Source organism: Chelonoidis abingdonii, chromosome 5, assembly GCF_003597395.2.
Source record: "Chelonoidis abingdonii isolate Lonesome George chromosome 5, CheloAbing_2.0, whole genome shotgun sequence".
Taxonomy (NCBI): Eukaryota; Metazoa; Chordata; order Testudines; family Testudinidae; genus Chelonoidis; species Chelonoidis abingdonii.
Genome location: NC_133773.1, coordinates 40,389,153 through 40,411,939, shown reverse-complemented (window position 1 = coordinate 40,411,939; position 22,787 = coordinate 40,389,153).

Sequence of the window (22,787 nt, the reverse complement as noted above, 5' to 3'; positions counted from 1 at the left end):
GTCAGTCATGCTGTTTTAATGTTCTCTCATAAGAATATTCTTTTCCTACAAGTTGCTGATCTGCACTGTCTGTTAATACAAGTCTCAAATAATTTTGAGACGTAATCATGAGGCTTACCTTTCTTATCTGTGGCAACTTTTAAAACTAGCAATATGCCTACGACTGATTTGGCATTAGACTGAATTGCAATTACTTCCTTAGTACAAGTCAAACGGCATTGACTTAAAATGCAGTTATATTTCTGACAACTCACCTTTAGTCACTGACGTATGCTGACATTTTTACTTAGGGGGGATTTTCCCTTTGACAGGTGGTTATAATTGTGTCATCTATGTTTTACTCATAGGTGTTGAGAGAAAATATAGATTCTTCTAATCCTTTCCCCCTCCCCCGCCTGCAAATTCTGTTGCTAAAGGTTTTCTATAGCAGCGGCTCTCAATCTTTCCAAACTACTGTACCCCTTTCAGGACCCTGATTTGTCTTGCATACACTAAAGTTTCACCTCACTTAAAAACTTCTTACTTACAAAAATAAGACATTAAAATACAAAAGTGTCACAGTATGCTATTACTGAAAAATTGCTTACTTTCTTATTTTTACCATATAATTATAAAATAATTATATTTGGAATATTAATTTTGTACTTACATTTCAATGTATGGTATATAGAGCAGTATAAAGAAGTCATTGTATGTATGACATTTTAGTTTGTACTGATTTCACTAGTGCTTTTTATGTAGCCTGTTGAAAAACTAGACAAATATCTAGATGAGTTGATGTACCTCCTGGAAGACCTCTCAGTACCCCCAGGGTATACACACCCCTGGTTGAGAACCACTGTTCTATAGGGTATTCGATTTCTTTCCACTAGAAAGTACTTTTGATTAAGGAGGAAGAATGTTGACTGTTTTACTAGCAGATGTAGTGCATGGCGTAATCCAGTGGGGACCCAATTAGGGATTGGAGCCTCTAGTTACTATGGCAATAGCAACAATAAAATACACTCACAATGAAGTTGTCTTCCTGTACAGATGACCCACGAAAGTTTTGTGACCCACTTAAGCCTTTAACACAAAGCTAAAGTGTCATTCAATGTCCTCCGTGCACTGGAGCAAATTTCACCCTAAAACGTGTTGAGCAATGATACATACAACTATAAAACAAAAAATGGAGCCAGAAGACAAAAATTCTAACAACTAGAGCAAGAATTCTAACACCTAGAGTTTAGGGAAGCTGCAAAATCAAGGAGGAAAAGAGATTGCTCTTTGTCGAGTGAAACACTTCAAAAAAATAAATGGAGACCAACAAAATGTTGACATTTGAGTCAAAATGAGCTCGACTACTTCTCCTATTCTTACATAAATAGAATGGTACAAAGCTATTTTCATCACAGCTATGAAAAACATCAAGTATTACTGCCTTGATTACAGTAATACATTTGTAGTATGACATGAACTATTGCAAAATACTGTATGAAAGAGAACAAATAAACAAGAAGCTTTAGAAAAATAGGGCCACAACTTTCCAATCCTTAGGCAAAACTGAGAGCACCTCACTGCATCATAGTAATGTGTGCACATATGCACATACATGCTTTGAGGCTCTGTCTGTATGGTATGTTGTTCTATTGGGATAGACTCATTCAAGGTCCCACATCTGAAACCCTAAATCAGAATTGTTCATGAGGCCAGAAAACCTATAGATACAAAGATTTATCTTCAAGGCACCATATTCATTTACAGAGATCTTCTTTCCATCACTGTGTTCTGGTTACAATTATAAAGTCAATAATATATTATCAGTTACCACATCACAGCATTTAAACTACTGCCATTATCTACTATTTAATATGTAAAGAAATAACAGGAGAATTTCAGATGCCCCGGCATAGTAACTGTTGGTAAATAAATTGGAAATTTGTTTTGTTTAATTTTTCTGGTGCTACTTCTTGGAATTTTTTCTAATTCTTAGAATCTAAGAAAAAGAGAAAGTAGTCCACTGACTGGAGAGGGAGAGTAAGAAACAGGATTGGGATTCAGGTTTTGATTCTTGGAACTGCCACAGTCTTCTATGACCTGGGCAAGTAGCTTAGCTTCACAATAGTGATGTGGGGCTAAATCTATTAAGCTTATGAGATGTTCAGATACTACAGTGGTCAGCACCAGAGAAGACACTGTAAATAAAATAATAATTTGGCCTGGAAGATGGAATATAGAAAAGGAGAAGCAATAAAGGGGGGAAAAAAGATGGGAAAATAAGGAAAGAGGACAGACTTGTCTGAGTTAGAGACACTGACCTATTAATCTCTCCGTTTCTTTGCACTCTCCTGATGGTGCACAAGACTAGAGGGTAGGATTTTCAAAAGCACTTGAAGTTGTTAGGTGCTCAATGTCCATTGACATTTTGTGTGAGCTGGGTGCCTAACTCTCTTAGGCACTTTTGAAAAATCCCACCTGGAAGGTATTGCTCCTGTCTATCTATAACCCTATGTGCTCCCATTTGTGTGTATCATTTCTGTTAAAAACCAGTCTTGAAATATATATGAATATAACGGGCAGTAGAAAATACTTAAATATGTTTCAATAACTAATTAATACATAGTGCTTGCCCATCCTAAAGGGGAGGCATATTAACAGCACGCTCAAACAAAAGTACTTATGAATTTAAGAACGCACAAAGTATTCCCCCTTAAAATATACTTTGTGTGTTCTTAAATTCATAAGTACTTTTGTTTGAGCGTGCTGTTAATATGCCTCCCTTTAGGATGGGCAAGCACTATGTATTCATTAGTTATTGAAACATATTTAAGTATTTTCTACTGCATATTATAAAATACTTGAGAATAACTTAAGGGTTAATGTTAGGTACTAAAAACTATCAAAGCTCTTACATGTCTTATTACTCTTTGTATTGTAACTTCTTGAGCAGGTAAGGTTTTATGACTGTTGCTACTGAATAATATCTTTCATATTAACTTTAATAAAGAGCTATCACTTAATAACTATTATAAAAGCATGCAAGCTCATTGACTCTCATGCTGTTTATAACAACTACACAGGTTACAACTGATAGTCCTAATCATTTGAAGGATATTAATACACCTATAAATAAATGTATATGACTTGAAGAATTGAGCACATCCTTCAGATGATTAGGACTATCAATTGTAACCTGTGTAGATGAAATAAGGGAAAGGCTCAGTCTTCCCTCTCACTTATATTTTGAGAGGCTTCTCTTCTTCTCCTCCTTGCCCACTGATCCTTTAAAACACATTTATTTCAAATAAAAGAACTTCCTGATTGATATTTAGTCTTCTTTCCTCCACTTGCTGAGCTGTTTATGTTGCGAATAGTTAGGTCATAAAGTGTTGCAGGGGGAAACAGTTCCTACAAAAAAAATCAATGAAGCAACAAGGAAATTGCAATATAGCAAAAATAAATGTCCTTGAAGTGAATTCTGACCTTCAGTACATGCAAACACATCTCCAGGTAGAAACAGTGGAAAGTTGAGGGGAGAGGAAGATGGGGTCCTCCATGATCTAACAATTTTTTCTATTACTTTCCTTTTCTGGTTCATTAGAAGTGGATGTTGCTCCCTCTATAGTTTATCAACACTACTCCTGTCATTGGCCAGAGTGGACCATTTGATAATTTCACCCTTCCCCTCATGGCTCAGGGCACTGCATCTGTAGCTTTCCCAGCTGGGAAGTTATGGATCACGTTCAGGACGGTAACTCGGGTGACTGGGAAAACTTTCATTGATTTCAATGGAAGTATAGCATGAGTAAAGTGTGAATATGGGTTACAGTATTTGGCACTTCATTTGCTATTGTATTGTATTGAAAGATATTTTTTCCTTATAAGAGTGAAATTATGGCCTTTCACTCCAATTAATCTAAGCAGCATATTAACAACATTTCATTTTATATGCCATTTGGCGTATACTTAACAGAAGTAATTTTACACACCTCACAGCTTCTGTCCAAAAAATCAGTGTTCAGCTATTTGTTATTTGTTGGGAAAATGCTAATCATCATTAAAGATTCAAATTACTCTTTCTCTGACAAATTTTCCATTTTGTTTGGCTCACACAGCATTGGCATTCATCTCTACTGCTATGGAAATCTTGCAAGTAGAAAACTTTTTTCTATGACTTTTGTAATACTAATTTCGTATGATATATTATTGTCATTGCAGAGAACTTGTTTTTAGGAGAGATCAGCTATCTTCTGTGGAAAATGAAACAAACAAGACATGTAAAGTGTAAACATGAAAGTTCTCCTGCCCAGGGCTTTATATTTCAGTTCACCACCAAAACCAAAAAGGCAGTAAAATGAATCCACAGTCCCACAGAAACTGGTTCTGATATACATAAAGGTGTTTGCCTCAGGTTCACATGAAAAAGCATGATATAAACAAACAAAAGTCAGTTGATAACTCACTTGCCTATAACTTTCAGGACAACCCCAACAGCATAGCTTGTTTCTTTCTCAGTCTGTCTTCCACTTAAAAAACAGCAGGGCTTATATACTTCCCTGCTTTCTCAGCCTGTCTTTCCTGAAGTCAGGTCTACAACATAACTTGAAGGGACATTTCCCAGCAATGGATCATGGCTCTCAGAAAGAGGCTGGTTACCTATCTCAGGCCCCACCATCATAACATGCAAACAAGTTTGTAGACTTGGAAGAAATGCTTGTGGTGGTGTTAGTTTTTGGTTCTACAAGGTTCTGGATAGAGGGAGCTGTGCTAGAGGCAGGAGAATTTGCTCACTGCCTTGATCTCCATCTAGAGTCAGTTTTTGAGGCAGAGTTGTTCCCTTGTATTTTTAGGCATTGATGTTGGCCTGTGATTCCTAAATGAAAAGATTGCCTGCAAATGGTTCCAGAACTGGTAAATGTCTGAATAAAGCAAGTTACATTTACAAGCTATTCATTTTCCAGAAGATTCATTTCTCCTCCATTGGAAAACCAACCTGCAACGCCCCATATCAGCTACCATTTGGCAAAGGGCTGACACTGCTGTCATAAACAGGATGCTGATCTCAGAAGAAGAGCAATGTTATCATTATTTTATTGTTCCTTAATGTTTGCACAGTTCTTTAGACATGTAAAAGACTAAATAATACTATTATGTTTTTAAAATGTCACCAGTCCCCAAACTTTGCCTGTGGTGGATACTGAGTTCTACATTCATCTGTCAACTTCTTTTGCCCACCAGTCTGCCTGGTGGTGTTAGAATCTTTTTCCATTACTCAGCACAGAATCACAGAGGATTATTAGAGAAAGGAGAAAACTACTGTTTCAACGTCATTTAAAAAAATGCAGTGTAAATTTGCCTAAGGAGTGACAACATGAAGAATGATGGAAATTTTAATGTGTGATGCCAATCTCCCTACCACTGTCTTTCCTAAACACTGGAACCATTTAAATGAAATACTTTGTGACTAAAATGCATTCCTGATGGTATAATGAACTGAAGCTCTTGTTTGTATGACACATCTATAATTTCTAATATTAGGTTTAAGCCCATCTGCTTTTAGGACCAAATTTTGTCCTGACTTAATCCTGTGTCTTGTCATTGCCTTGATGGGGAAAATTAGAAGCTGATTTCATTTCATTTTTGCCTTCATTTTTGAAAAATTAAATCAGTCTGAATTGATTTTTGTAAAATCTTCATTTTTTAAAGAAACCAAATGGAAGAAACCTGTGTGGAATAGTGTAAAGTACCACTGTTATGCTATGATAACATCACAAACTAAAGTAAAAAAAATGGCAGACTACTGTGACAAAATCTATAAAAGATTTGCTTAAGCACTATTAAGAACCGTGAACAGATTCCCAAACTAAAAGAACACACGAGCAACAAATTATTTTTCAGTAGATAACTCAGGCCAGGTCTATACTACACACTTACTTTGGTATAACTACGTCACTTATGGGTGTAGACAGCGCTATGTTGGTGGGTGATCTTCTCCTGTTGATCTAGCTACCACCTTTTATGGAAATGCAGCTGTTCCAATACAGCGTTTGTAGTGTAGTCCTGCCCTCAGACATAGAAGAGTGAGGCCATCTCATAATTTTTAAGGTAAATTCTTAAGGCAAACTATTCTTTCTACAGAAAGCCACCCAGAATATCCATTCATAGTATATATATCCCCCCTAACTGAATGATCTGACTTAGCATTTATAGAATTCACAATTACCATTGTATTTAAAAGAATATTCTGTTGATTTGAACTAGAAAAATGATAGTAGACTATCTTGGATTTCTGACTTAGTTCAGATAATGTTCTGTCATAGTTTGTGAGCATTGCCACAAATAATTATGAATTCAAATAACTGGTAGGTCCTCTAAGTCTCCTCAAATGATATTTAAGTTGGGGTTACTGAAACGGGAGCTTCCATCATGGCATGGTGTACATAAACTAGACATAACAGCAGAATTAATAACTAGTGTGGAAAGAGAAGTTGGCACAGGATGAACTGCTAAAAGTGATAATGGACATGACTGTGGAATGGAAGAATTCTGACACCGCAGAAATTCTGCATCCATATGTTCTGGATGTGAAATTTTTATACTTAGAATTTATTCATCCATGAAGGTGCTGAAGCTTCTGCTAAAAGCTGCTGAAGATATTTGCTTTGTATGTTTTCTGGATACAATATTAATCTTCTATTAGCAGAAATCCATTTAGGGTTGTAGCATTGTTACAAGCTAGAGCTGTTAGTTTAAAACCCTCTTCTTTTTGGCTCATATCTCTCATCAGATACCTGTACTTGTTCTTGTGCCACTTGTATCAATTTTTGATGAATGCAGTATATTGTAATGGGTATGCAAGTGTTTGCAAGCATTAGAAGGGCTGGAGATTCCCCAGCAGAGGAGTGAGCTGCAAATCAAAAAGATAGTAAGTAGTTAGCTGGATGTTCATAAACAGAGGAATTGTCATGATGGTTTAGTTTCACTGTGTGAACAAATATTTCATAAATCCTTGGCAGTTGATGGTATGGTGCTCATTAGGTATGGCCCATACTATCCATCACAAAGTAAGTTTCAACCTCACAGTGAAGTCTCTCCCTTCACTCTCTTCCCCCCCTTCCCCATGCCATTTTGGCAAGTTCATGAGATATGACCATCAATCTTTGGTTAAGGAGGATTTGATAGAGATTCCTTTCAGACCCAACCTTTTAATTTAGCTTTATGTAGTAGTCCTGGCATGAGTCCCATCTGGTATCTATAAAGCAAAAGTGTGAGATGCCAACTCTGGGTTATCTTGGACACTGGGAGGACTTTTACCCTTCCAAAGCACTGTGCACTTAATCTTGTTTCCTTTGAAGTCAATAGTAAAATACCTAATGACCTCAATGGTGCAGGATCACACATTATGTCCTGTAGCATCCTGGATTCTTTTGACCAGGATTTACAATGAAATTATGATTTCCTTTTGAGATTCTGGCAATGAGTTGAAAGTGTACGCTTTTGAATTAATTGATATTGTAAAGCTGAACATAAAATTGTGGATTCAGCCTAATTTTTATAACCATTCAAAACTTCAAGAAAACTGCCTACACTTAAGATACAGGACAAATCATTTTGAAAAAAATATTGTTCAGGAATTGTCTATTTCAATAAAATGTGGGTAAAGTTAAAACTAAACATCTCACTTTGAATTAGACTTAAAATTACATGTTTATATATATTTTTTGCTCTGTCTCTCTCTTTCACCCACATATTTGATAAGACAAATTACTATAAAACATGTTTAGTTATCATATGAAGGGCATAAATGGACTATAAATATTATATGCTAAGTTTACTTTTCTAATATAGGAACAGTAGATGCATTGATCTATAGAAATTACCCCTGCAGAAATTACTTCCTGAATTGTTAGGACTCCAGTTTTACCTTTCTGAAGTTTAGGAAACTATAGTTATGAGAGCCTAAAGATGTACTGAATACCTTCCCATCTTGCAGAGCTCTCACCACGTGAATGCACCTGGTTATCAAAATTCACCACATATTTTAAGTTCTTTGTTTCCAGAGGGCTCCTCCCTTCACTTAATTTGATCCAGAGAAATATGCACTAAGTCTACAGTTATTACTTAAACTCTTTTAAGCATAGCTGGTTTCCAGTTAGCCTCATAGAGCTGTGCACATGGTACAGATTATCTGAGTATCTTTGACATACCTCAGCTTCATTGGAGAACCTAGGGTGCCTACAATTTACATGGAAATTGAGAGTGGAAGTCCAGAGTTTTCTGCATCATGGGAAATCAGGATTATTTCACAGGATTAAAATTGGATCCTGTATGTATTGAATCCCAGAAGTCTGTGCAGCACGAGTAGCTCATATCAGGAGTTTCTGTTTGATAGGGGTTCTAAATTTCTTATGTGAGTTGTCTTTTAGCTGACTGAAGTTTGTATGCTTGGAAATAAATGACTATAGATTCTACAGTTCCTATATTTTTAATTGGTCCTCTTTGAAATGGAAGCACATTGCAGTAACATGCATAAAGTCATATACAAAAAATCCCACCATCCTTGATTTTCTGCTGTTGATATTCATTTCCATAAACTGTGGAGATAATTAAACAAGCTATCACATTTTCTGAAATGTAAACAAAAGAAGTGTTCTGAGTTCTAGATTGTCTGCAAGAGATTAAATCAATTTATGAGCAAGTAAGTGAAACAAAATGGCCACTAGACCTTAGACAATTATTTTTTTTGGTCGTGTGAAAGTACAACAGTCTCGTCTGACTAAAGTAAGTTGTACAGTGTGCAGCTTCTGGGCTTGATATTAAAAGATAAGCATTATGAACTGCTCAAATTGAGCCCTGCCTCCAAAATGAGTATTTAAACAGTTTGGATCAATGAGGATAAATACTCTTCTATTACCACATGCTCATTGGAAAGTCTCTACCTTATATGATCTTGGTTCCAGTTTAAACAGGCTGAGCACCTGCAACTTCCAGATCAAGCTCTTAGTTGGAAAAGAAGAACTGCACTTTGAAATAACCCAAATGCAGACTCAAATCCTTTAGTTCGCTCTGTTGTGTCCAGTCTATTATTCTAGCACAATCTCGCTGATGTTGTCCAGAGGCATGCCCTGAATGCATTATTGTATAGTTTTTATGAGGAAACTTTGAAAACTTACCATCTTCTCACAACACATTAGATTTAGGGCCCAATCTTGCATTCTTTGGCTTCCATGGGAGTCTTGAGTATGCAAGGAATTAGGTTCCCAAATTATCCCAAAGAGAATGTCACACCTTATGTAAACTACAGACAGAAAGGAGGTCGGAGAAATTTAAGGAGAAAAGAATCATGGATCCTCTTGGAGCAAAAGGAGGAAGAACATTTTATTAGAAGACAAAAGATAAGGCAGATGATCCTACTGTAGGTAGAAGAATAAAGCATCCAGATTTTTTGGATGTCATCCAACATTTTTGAGGCCCATCAATTACTGATGAGTAAGTGTAGTTGCTTAAATCTTATAAAAGATTAACATAAAATTAGCAGAAATCATCTAAAAAGTATACAAGGAGTTTTTAATTACTGAGACATTTCCCTCTATTTATAATTCTTATTCACATTCATATATTGCCCAGAAGCCTCATGGTAAAATTAAGTTCTTTTAAAAATGAATACTTTGAGTGTTCATATTACTCGATCTAAACAAATATAAAGATCAACAGATAGGAACAATAAATGTTTAGTAGGATTAACATATGGGAGACAATTTGTATGATTTAGGGGAGAAATAAACTCAAGTCACTTGGGAGTAGGATTGGAATAATACTTATAAATCAATAGGTTCCTATGCCTATGCATCATTTTTTTTAATGTCTTAGGAAAATAACAATAATTAACCGGAGATTCTCCACTCTAAATAGTGCTTCCATTTCTGCAGAATTTAGTGTGCATGCTCTATTTCTAGAACAGACTTATTTAGCCAGCCATTTTATTTGACATGTTCATCAACTCTCCTATTATAACATCATAGAAGATAGTCCCTATGTCCAGTGCTATCCCTAGGGAGGCACAGGGCCTGGGACATATCAGTCTTTATGGCCCCCTGGACTCCTAGTCCTCCCCCATCCCCGCCCCCAGCCAGCGTATAGGCACTGATTCTGTGGGTGCTTTGGGGCTGTAGCATCCACCGGGAAAAAATGGTGGGTGATGAGCACCCAGCGGCAGCCCACCTATCAGCTCCCACCCATCAGCTCCCACCCACGCCTGTGGCACCTCCAGACCACTGGATGGTCCCATAGTTCAGCGCCTTCCCACTATTCCCTGCACCTCCCACCCGCAGTGATCAGCTGTTTCACAGCATTCAAGGAGCGTGAGAGAGAGGGAGAGGAATGGGGAGGTGGCATGCTCCGGGGGGGGGAGGGGCAGAACTGGGTGAGAAAGAGGTGGGGGTGAGGACAGGCAGGGCAGGGGTGGGGGCTTGGAGGAAGGGATGGACTGGGGGCAGAGCCTGAGACAGAGCCAGGGTAAGCACCCCCCGACAGTTTGAAAAAACAGCATCTAGCCCCACACAACAGACTCACACTGAAGCTTGGGGCCCCCCAAAGCACTGGGCCCAGAGTGGTCACCCTGATTCACCTTACCCTAGGGATGGCTCTACCTATGTCAAAGTGGCTGAGAGACCAGATATCTAGTTTCCATATGCGATACTTCAATAAGAGAATTATCCCACCACTGACAGTACCAAGTCAACTCTCAACAACTTAGCATTATGATATCCATCTTTTGTATTTAAACCATTTTAATGAATAAGAATCAATTAGGCTGAAAAAGCATCTCATTTATGCTTTGACTGGTTTCTGTTTGAGCCATTGGCCATCTCAAGCTGTCCTCTCACACACACTATTGGTTTCCAGGAAATATTTTTGTCCAATATTTAATCATTCAAACAACAAAATCTGGATCATTTACATGTTGGTTTGCTTTTAACTATGTTACAAAATGGAATATAATATAGTTTTTTTTATTAATCATATGCTTCTTTGATAAGACTTGTGGTTTATTAATATGGTAGCCCTCAGTTTTCCTCCCTCCCCTCTCCCAACATACTTGGAGTTCTTTGCTTCAGCTGATTAGATGATATAACCCATAACTCAGTATGTTTAATATATGAGCCCAACCAATTTCTGACATGATGGCAGTACCGTACAGCATTTCAGAGTGCTGATATGTTGCTGAGAAAAGGCTTGATTTTTCCTTCCCATGGGATACTTCAGCACTTCCATAACACTGTGTGCAGCCAACTGCTGACAAGACAGTTTATATGTACTGACACCAGGCACAGCTAGCTATCTAAAGAAAATTAAATCTCATACTGAGAAAGGACCCACTCTCAGTTGAACTTGCAATCAGCTGTAACAGTGCCAGGCAGTGTCATTAGGAGCTATTTTTTATTTTTATTGTTGTTCAGCATATGAGAGTCCTTCTCCAGGCAAAAAACAAAGATTATGCATGGCAGCTCGCGATGTTCTATTTTTGTCATACATAGTCACAGGCTTCAGAGCAAAGGGAAAAGTTCGGTGGAAAAAGTGAAGTTAATTATCGAATGTTAAATCAAGCATTTTTTGTCGAATAAATGCCATCTGAGCTGTTGAGGCAAGCAAACCCTAGCAGTAAAAGGAGTCTTGGAAGCAGAGCTGACCAAGGATGACAATTCTGTTTTGTAGCAATGTTTGAGGTTTTGAAATTTGTTTTAGTCTCAGACTGGAATGAAATCAAAACCTTCTGAACATCTTTGTGAAAACAGAATTGTGGCACATTAGCCATATTCAGATTGAAACCTGAGCTTTTTGATTCTGGAAGGTAGGCATGTGTTTGTGGGATTATATCCTACTGGTTAGGGTGCTAGTCAGGGATGGGGGAGCTCTAAATTCAAGTCCTGCTCTGCCTGCTTCCGAGTGATCAGCAGTCAAAAATTCTGAATTGGGTAAAGGAGCAGAGGCTTGAACATGGGTCTTCCGTATCCCAGCCCAGTGTCCTAACCCCAGGCTAGAAAATCTACCCAATAAATTAGCATATTTCACTTTGTTGAAAATGTTCCCTCGGCTTCAAAGTCTTCCATCTGAAGTGATAATATTTGGTTCATTGTCTCCCTTAAACAAACAAAACAAGTGCTGCCACTGAAGTCAACAATGCTAGAATAAGCAATAGAAGGGGGCTTTTAAACATCAGCTGGAAGATAGTAAACTAGCTCAAACTTCTTCGATGTTTCACCTCACCATTGCCTTTCATTGCAAAGGTTGCAAACCCTTGTAAGAAATGTTTGATTTAATAGTAATTAGTAACTGGAAGTCAAAAGTATCCTGGAATGTAATTTTCTGAAAAAAGAAAAAACCTGCTTGGATGATGCAGAATCAGAATCTTATTTAACTGTCAGTGAGCAATCTTTTAAGTCCAAGAAATCTATTTAAGATAATAAATGTCAATCTATTCTGACCTGAATCTATCATCTAGAACTGACAAATTTGTTATTTTGTTTCATTTTGAGATTTTTTTCATGGAGTAGCAAAATTTTCTGGAAAAAATATTTTTTCCTCTGAATAATTCTGAGAGAAAAAAAAATCCCAATTTTTTAAACCAGCTCTAGTCTTTAAACATTCACATGTGGAGCTATTTATATTTTTCTTATGATGTAATGCTGTAAGTATTGAAGTAGTGTGGATAATACAGCTCAATGCCTGATTTGAACAGTATTGCACTAGTGTAACTAAAGGTGTGTTTTTAAATTCATTTTATTAAACTGGTGCAAACTCCTGTGAAGACCTTCTTAAATCAATTTAAACCTTGTTTATATTGATTTACCCTACATAAATTCCTTTCTACCTTAAGCAAAATTAATATAAGACAAGTTTTAAGAAGGTCCACACAGGTATTTGCACCAGTTTAACTAAATCAAATGAATACCCAATTTTTTTTTTAAATTGGTGCCAGTTTTATGTGTAGATAAGTTGTAAGTAAAGGCAATGTCTGTAACTTACAGGCTAACAGTATATACTAGTATATATATAGTACTAAACAGTAAGAAATGCTATCCCTAAAACTGCTAACCTGCAGGTGTCCCTTAGGTTATGAAACTATGTTTCTAACACCAAAATCTCCCTGGACTTGATCCAAAGCCCACTAAACTCAATCACTCCCATTAACTTCAATGAGATTTGGAGCATGCCTCATGGCTGTAATTAACCCACAGTAACAAACCCTTCTGAAACCTTTCTAAACTTTTCTTTAAAAAAGAAAAGTGAAGGGCTATTTTAAGCTGTATAAAGGAATTCTATGTAAAAATCAAAAGGAGAATGTGGGCCTTATGGGATCTACTTCAATGTGGTAACATTGCCTATCTCAGAAACAAGAGCTCCTTTATCATATGCCAAACTCAGTTCATCAGAAAAAAGAACTTTAGAAAGTGTACTAATGGGCTTAGAAAATTGACACAATAGCCAATAATGTATGATTCAACACAACTGTTTTTTAGCTGGTAGCTGAGCCCTTGGCCCTATTTTTCACATAGAGAACAATGTTATCAAGACAGAGTGTATAACAGATGCTAAATATGCACATTTCACACATTGCTTGAATTTGTTTATTGACTTCCTCTGGGATAAAAGAAACATTGTTGATATGATAATGGTGGCATAAACATTTTGGCCACTTTAAGCATTTTTTTGAATACCAGATAAATTTAGAATGATTTTTTGCATAAGACTTGCCAAAGCATCAATTGAAGTCTTCATTATAGCTATTCATATCAGTATAATAAGCGTTGTGTCAGCATTTTCATTAGAAACACTCTTTTAGAGGCCTCGATAATTTAGCTGCAAAATTTTTTTGGCTCAAACTTGGCTTGGATGTAATTTTTAAAGTGTTTTTTAAACTGATTCATCTGTGCTATCGTTAGATAAAGATGGGGAAAACAAAGTTGTTTTAGCTGTTCTTTTATGTTCAAAATAAACGAAGGTTTATGGTTTAAAAATATAAATTAAGCATGTAATTCAAAAATGAAATTGAAACCACCTATGTCCCATACGTTAATGTATATGCATCTTTTTACTCATGTTAGTAGCCTGGTGAAATCAGGATCAGGGTGCTAGTCAAACTCACAAGAGCCATTGTACACGTAGTAAGGGACACTTTTGTAACATTCTGGCATTGTCATGTAGCAATCTGTGAAAAGGACAAATCTGAGGGTTTCACAAATTCTGAGTTGGATTGTGCGACTTTTAGTTATGTTGAGTGGTACCTTACTCTAGATGTAGCCCCACTGAAATCAGTGAATCTATTTGTGAAGGATGATACTACTGAGTGTAAGTATAATCCCATCCATAATGAATGGCTGAGAGAATTAAAAAAAACACTTTTGATTGTTTTCAACACTATTGTTAAGGATCAAAAAGACAATTTCTACTTCATGATGTAGGGGAGGTTCACCTCCCAGTGCGATGCTTGCCTGCTGCAATCTCTTTCCACAGACTGAATCTTACCAGTGTGATCAATGGGGATCAGATTCATGGGGAGGGGTGCAGGGTAGTTTGGTATCTGATGTGAGGGAAGGCCCCTCAAATTGCAGCAAAAATTAGCAAATTGCCTACATATTTCATGCAGCTCATGGCTTTGTTCTATCTACTTATATTGCTCTCCTCCCCAGAGCACCTTAACACCCCACAGTCTTTAATCGATTTTCATTCTCACAACACCTCTGTGAAGTAGGGAAATACTATCTCTATTTAACAGGTAGGAAATGGTGGGCAGATTAAATGGCTTACAGAATGTCACACAGGAAATCTATGACTGGACAAGGAACGGAAGCCAGCCCTCTTAAGCCTCATCCAATTCCCTTTACACTAGACCATGCTATGTGCCTCCTGTTGTTTAGTTTGGGGGAAATAAAGTTTAAAAAAATCTTGTTTTCTTTTGTTCTGTTAAGTTGTGGGGAAGAAATAGGTTATAAAGAAAGGACTGAGAGTGCTTCTTTGTTTTGCACATGCAGCAAAAGAAAAAGATAGGAAATGCCTATATTTTCACTTTTGCAAAATTCCATTAAAGAAATACATAAATATTTAACTTCAGAAAAAATGTAATCTCTCCTTCTCCTATAGGGAGGCATTTCATGGGAGCTAGTCCTCGTGAGACCAAATGAAAGGGAAATGTTTTAAAAACTCTTCTCTGCTGGGCCTTGATCTCTGAAGAATAGTCTTCACATATCTCCAGAAGGCTAGGAAAACTTCTGTTGTCTAAAAGCCCTGCTTAACTAAAAGGGTTACATTTTCTTCCTGCTGGAGAAGCACAACAGAGTAGAATATGGGTGGGTTGACCGTTGAGTTGCCAGTCAGAACAGAGTATGACTGGCTAAGTGGGTGTGGAGCAAACAGAATTGAGTTGCTCAGGAACAGGGGAGGAGAAAGGGTTGAGCAGGGCAAAAGAATGGAGTGCCAGGCAGAGGAAGAGTGGAAGGAGTTTAGTGGAGCTATAGAGATGAGCTGTCAGTCAAAGGGAACAGTGACTGGTCTTGCAGATGATGCCTTGGAGAAAGGTATGGGACCAGCAAGAAGTATGCTGCTGAGCTTGCCTGAGCCAGAGCCTTAGTTTGAATGTGGCCTGTTAGGGTATGTCTACACTGCAATAAAACACCCATAACTAGCCTGTGTCAGCTGACTCAGGCTCAGGGGGCTTAGGCTATAAAATTGCAATCCAGATGTTTGGACTTTTGCTTTCAGACTCTTTGGCCCACTTCCTGGTTACCTTGCATCTTGTGTAGCCATTTATACCAACACAAGGTTAGTTTTAAATACTACCAAATCAGAATGGGAATGTTTTACTTCCTAACTGTGCCCTGGCATCACTGTGATTTCTACAGCAGACAGTTTCCAGAAGTTTACTTTTTATACGTAGAATAATTAAGAGGTATCTATTTCTTCTTTGTACTGGGAGTTCATTCAATGAGAAGACTCAGGTTACTACTCCCTTGAAGAGCAAGTATCACAACTATGTCCTTTCTTCAGAGCTGTGGCTTACAGAATCTGATTTGACTATAAGGCCTCTTGGCAGGTTGCTCAACTCTCTCCTCTTTCCTGAGATAGCTGTTCTCTGACAGTATTTCCAAAACAGGAACAAATAAGTGTATTTAAACAAATAAGTGTCTTTCCTCTTGTTCTGATGATGCTTTGTCCAACAACAAACAGTCTTAGGGTACGTCTATACTATCCGCCTGATTGGTGGGTAGTAATCAATCTATCAGGGATCAATTTATTGCATCTCGTCTAGATGCAATAAATCTATCCGCAAATCAACACCCGTACTCCTCCTCGGCAGGAGGAGTAAGCTGCACTGATGGGGGAGCCATGGCAGTCGACTCGCCGCCGTGAGGACGGCCAGATAAGTCGAACTAAGATATTTTGACTTCAGCTACACAAATAGCTATTCACGTAGCTGAAGATATGTATTTTAGTTCGACCCCCGGACACCAGTGTAGACCAGCCCTTAGTTTCCAGGACAGCCTAGGGGAAGAGAGAAGCACCAGGCTACAGAAGACAATGAAATTACATTTTACAGTGGTGGAAAAGTGGGTCCAGATTTATTCCTGATATGTCCAAACAACTCAGATTTGCTTTGAGTATATGCAGTTACCATCACCAATCGGATTATTACTGAGGAGAAAAAAAAAGACTCCTACTCATTGTAAATGATGAACATGAAAGCACACCTTTCTGAAAATTGAACATTACAGCTTTGCAAGTAACAGATGACGAACATTCTGCTCACAGGAGGTGGCAGAAGATGTAAATAAAATCAAGTTTTTTCTTTGTTGGCAAATAAAGCTAATCTAATGTAAAGCAAGGGCTTTATTTGATTTTTTTTGTTATACTTACATAAGATATATATTTTTTCTTACTCTCAAAAAGCTGCTGAGTCTCAATTCTCTGCTCTTGGTGCTGTATTGCCAGCCTGTCAGGTTAGACTTAAAGTACATGAATCAACCTTTCTACTCAGATATGTAAAATCCATTTCAGTTATCTAAAAAGGGAAACAGATAGTCTCAAAGCGCTATCATTCATGGTACATTATTGGAGTCTTGAAAATAAGAAAGGCCTTTTATTATGTAGCCCCTTTGGAGGGTGTGCGCCTGAAATACCACACTTAGCCCCTACAGGACTTGCCCCTGGACTACAGCAGTAATGGTGGCAGAGGCTCAGGAATCTGTTTCCTAGATTGCCTCATGTCCAGAACTAAGATAGAACTTGCTAGCAACGCCACTGGAACCACTCATAAGCCAGAGCTCAGAGACAAAGGGTTTGGTTTTGCCTTTGGTTTTGACAGTTGGAGTGGAGCACAGAGACAATCACCACAGCTGGGAAGGCCCGTTCTGCCCTCCACATTCCCGCGCAAGGAAAGACTTTATGTCCTTTTGGAATTTCTGGGACATTTAACAGTGTCATCTCAGTAGAGACTGGAAACCCAGGAGGCTGAGGAGACAGTCAAGGTCAGGCTACCAAGAGACAGCTTAACTGCTCATTTCAATCCAGACTAGAGAGCCACAAGGATGATTTTTAGTGTGTATACTTTGTAGACACTCTGGTTTATTTATTTCGATATTGTTTTAAACTGGTCACTAATTTCAGTGCTGCACCGCCCATCAAAGACAGCCTAAACTATTTGCCTTGGCAGGCAGTGGAAGGGAGCAGGGCTATAAATGTTGGGAAGCGTAGACTTTATGTATTGTTAATTTTGTTTTTTATTGTTCTGATCCTTTTTCCCCATTGTCCCCATTCCATCGTCCTCCATTCCTAATAAACTGGTTACAGTTTTACTTTGGGAATTGTGATAACTAATTTATTTTATTGTGCTCTGATACCCATCTGTATGAGCTTGGGTGTTGAGTATTTTCCCAAATGACAAACCATCTGTGTTCTCTGCATTAGGAGGGGTTTCCTTGGGTGGAGATACCAGGTTTCCATACTCCAGAGGAGAAAAGGGAGAAGGCTGCAGCCACCTCTCAGGACTGGGTTACAATTACATGACTGTGAATGTGATGCTGTAGTTCTTACTTACAGCATTTACGGAATTGGTTCTGCTGGCTATTGTGTGGTATGGAACCTCTGGAAATGATGCTGCACTTTGCAGATTAGCAGGAATGAGGCTGTTTTGAAATAAGATAGAGGGGAAATGTATTTGAATGTTTTCATAGCTCCAAAAACACAATAGTTACTTAACGTACCATGCAGAGGTCAAATTCTGCTTTCAGTTACACATGTGGAATTGCTCTGGATTTCCACTGGAGCCACTCTGGATTTACCCATGATCTAAATGACAGCAGCATTTAGATATACGGGATTGTGCATAAGATTCCTGCAATCCTTATAAATCCAAAGGTCCACTGATATCATTGTTTTGATTGAATAATGACTGCAGGATTGGATCCTATCAAAACACTTCACATTTTTTGTTATGAGTCTGGAATTGCTTTTTTAATTGGTTGAAAAGTTTAATATATCTTGATTTACTATGTATTCTATTTCTATAGTTGAATTAGTGAATTAATGATTTCTAGAGGAAAAATTATATTCAGCATACTAAAGCAGGACTATCTATTATTGATGACTCATTCATGCTTCTGTTTCCATCTGTCTGCATTTACAATGGCTTAATGGTTTAAGCAGTATGATTATTACTTTTCTCATTTGCTTGGCACTTGCTCTTGTTTGTAGTTTTTGTTGTATAGCTTGTGCATCTCCTTTACCATGTGTTCCGCATGTGCTTGTAGCAGATCTATGGTTTTTTGTCACTTCTCAGTGTCTTTTTTTTCTTTCAAATTTTCTATCAGGATCATTACTTCTTCTAAGAATTCTGGCATTTGTTCTGTCTCCTCTGTACTGAGAAGCTTCTCCAGGACTGATTCATCTGTGGTGTTCTGCACATTGTACAACTTCAAATATTCTTTCCATCACTTATTCTTTGCTTGTTCATCCTCACTTATTTGTCTGTGCTTGAATTTCACAACTACCTCTTCAACTCATATTTCCCACTCAGTTCTCCTATCTTGTGATACAACCTATGTGTCACATTTCTTTTCACGTATTCTTCTGCTTTTTTATATTGTTCAGTTGTTTATCCAATTGTTTGTGCCTATCTTTAGTATCCATTTTATCTTTGTGGTCTTACAGGTTCGATTTTAGTTAATAACATGAGATGACAAATAACCAAGGCTCAATCTGTTTTATTAGGGTTAAAAGATAAATCAGCACAATTCAGAAAGATCAGTATGTTACCAACCAATCTGGATGACAGTTCCTGCAGCAATCTAGTCTGTCTAGAAATCACAAGCTTACTCTTGCTTCACATATTCTACTCTTGTTAACAACAAAACAGGAGATTTCAGCATTACCTAAGATTTACACACCAGTTTGTACCAGTTTCCTACCTTATTTTGAACATAACATTTTGAAAGTCAGCAAAACACAGACATCTGTACATGGATCTAGCCTGCATTTTGGTAGGCATCAACAGCATCATTTATCTTATCCAGTTTTTTGGTATGTCTCTGTACCTAGCACTGAAATTACACTAGTTCACATTTCCCCTAGGTTAAACAGTTTCACATAAGTAAAAGTATTCTGGAAAAGTAATAGGAATAGAATATATAGTTTAAAAACATACATTATATATAATATTGATACTGTGTATATTAAAATTGTACAATACTGGCTCTCTCTTATCTCTCCATACATTTTTTGCAAGACACAAAGGTGTCTTGCACTAGCTAGGCCCTATACCCAGTGGACTGCTTTCGCAAGCCCCAACAGAACATCCATCTTATTTCCTGACAGTTGTTACATATACAAAGAACAGAGCTCCGTCTACACAGGACACATCGCAATAGTTCAGCTCCCTGTAAGTTTCCACAGCAAAGTTTAGTACAAGTATAAAAAATTCTGCAAATACAATTCATGGACACAAAGCATTCTATAGAATATACCTCATTTACTATTAGGTATTTTCTTATTTTGCACAACACACAATGTCTATCAGCCAGGATGGGTAGGGATGGTGTTCCTAGCCTCTGTTTGCCAGAAGCTGGGAATGAGTGACAGGGAATAGATTGTCCTCACCCACAACTATTTCACATTTGGGGACAATGTATACCTTCAAGTCAGCAGCACTGCTATGGGTACTTGCATGACCGCACAGGATGCCAACATTTTTATGGCTGACTTAGAACAAAGCTTCCTCAGCTCTCATCCCTAACGCCCTTAATCTACTTCCGCTAAATTGATGACATCTTCATCATCTGGATCCATGGAAAAGAAGCCCTTGAGGAATTTCAATAATTTCCATCCCACCATTAACCTCAGCCTGGACCAGTCCACACAAGAGACCCACTTCCTGGACACTACAGTACAAATAAGCGATGGTCACAAACATCGTGGTACACTGGAAACCTACTGATCACTATACTGACCTACATTCTTCCAGCTTTCATCCAGACCACACCACACGATCTATTGTCTACAGCCAAGCTGTAAGATACAGCCGCATTTGCTGCAATCCCTCAGACAGAGACAAACACCTACAAGATCTCTATCAAGCATTCTGAAAACTACAATACCCCACAGAAAACTACAATACCCCACAGAAACAGATTGACAGAGCCAGAAGAATACCCAGAAGTCACCTACTCCAGGACAGACCTAACAAAAAAAGTAACAGAACACCACTAGCTGTCACCTTCAGCCGCCAACTAAAACCCCTCCAGTGCAAGAAGGATCTACAACCTATCCTGAAGGATGATCCCTCACTCTCACAGATCTTGGGAGACAGGCCAGCCTTCGCTTACAAACAGCACCCCAACCTGAAGCAAATACTCAACAGCAATCACACACCGCACAAAAAAACACTAACCCAGGAATCTATCCTTGCAACAAAGCCTGTTGCCAACTCTGTCCACATATCTATTCAAGGGACACGATTATAGGACCAAATCACATCAGCCACACCATCAGAAGCTCGTTCACCTGCACATCTACCAATGTGATATATGCCATCACATGCCAGCAATGCGTCTGTGCCATGTACATTGGCCAAACCGGACAGTCACTATGGAAAAGGATAAATGGACACAAATCAGATATCAGGAATGGCAATATACAAAAACCTGTAGGAGAGCACTTCAACCTCCTCGGCCACTCAATTACAGACCTAAAAGTCACAATACTCCAAGAAAAAAAACTTCAAAACAGACTTCAAAGAGAAACTACTGAATTGGAATTAATTTGCAAACTGGACACCACTAAATTAGGCTTGAATAAAGACTGGGAGTGGATGGGTCATTAACAAAGTAAAGCTTTTTCCTTATGCTAATTTTTCCCCCTACTGTTACTCACACTTTCCTGTCAACTGTTGGAAACAGGTCATCTTGATTAACACTATAAAAGTTCTTTTTTCTCCTGCTGATACTAGCCCACCTTAACTGATTAGTCTTGTTATAGTTGGTATGGCAACACCCATTTTTTTATGTTCTCTATGTATATATATCTTCCTACTGTATTTTCCACTGCATGCATGCTTGGGTTTTAGCCCATGAAAGCTTATGCCCAAATAAATTTGTTAGTCTCTAAGGTGCACAAGTACTCATTCTTCTTTTTGATGATTACCTGTTCATTTCCTCTGGGCATCTGGCATTGTCCGCTTTTTGAAGATAGGATACTGGGCTAGATGGACCTTTGATCTGTCCCAGTATGACCACTCTTATACTTTATCTGACCTTCTGTGGGGTTACAGCAATAAAGCAATTTACATACGTCAGGTTAATACATCTGTTTGTGAGAGCCGTTTCACAGTTTTTAATACAATTCCATTCCTTATATGGTGAAATTACCATTGCAATATCAGCTCAATAGTTTCCCAGGAAGTAGAGTAGTTTTCCATTCAACCTTTGGTCTAGCTGTAAAGCGCTAGGCAACTTCAGTTTGGTCAACATTGACCAACATACTGTACTCAGCTCTTAGATTTGTGACTTCCTTTTAATTCTCCTTCAGCTTCCTGGGCTTGTCACTGAACTGCAGCACTTCATGCATTATCTACTTTAGTTTCTCTATTTTGGCCTTGTTGCCCAACACTTATTCAGCTGCTCTTGTAATTTTTTGTTTTAGCCACTGTTTCATGTTTCTTCAACATTCATCTCTTTCATCAGTGCTGTGATTTTTTATTTTTGGACAGTTTCTTTGCATTATTTCCTGATATCTGGTTCTTTCAATTTGTCTACATTATATATCTTAATTCTCCGCAATTTTGCTGTTGCTCTGTCTCAACCTCATTGATGCCAACACTAATTCATGATCCTGTCTAATATCAGCTGCAAATAATCTGCACACTTGATTTCCATCTGTGATTCACAAGTCTGAAAACTATTATGTTTGTTTCCCCATCAGGTGATATCAACGTTCACTTCCTCGGCAGCTTTCTTTGTTGAAACAGCAGGTTTATTATCACCAGGTTGTTGTTTAGGCAGAATTTTAGTAACCTCTCTCCTTTTTTTATTTTCTTCACTCTCTTCGAATCTGCCTGTTGCTCCAGAGTAGGAGTTCCAGTCTGATCCTACTTTCACTAATCTGTAAGGAAAAAATTAAGAATGAATGCAAGAACTACAGAGGAATCAGCTTATTGACTGTGCTGGGAAAAGCATTTATCAATATACTGTAGAGGAGAATGAAAAGGTACATGAAAGTGGCACTTCCAGAGGCATAGACCAGATTAGATCAGGATGAAGTAC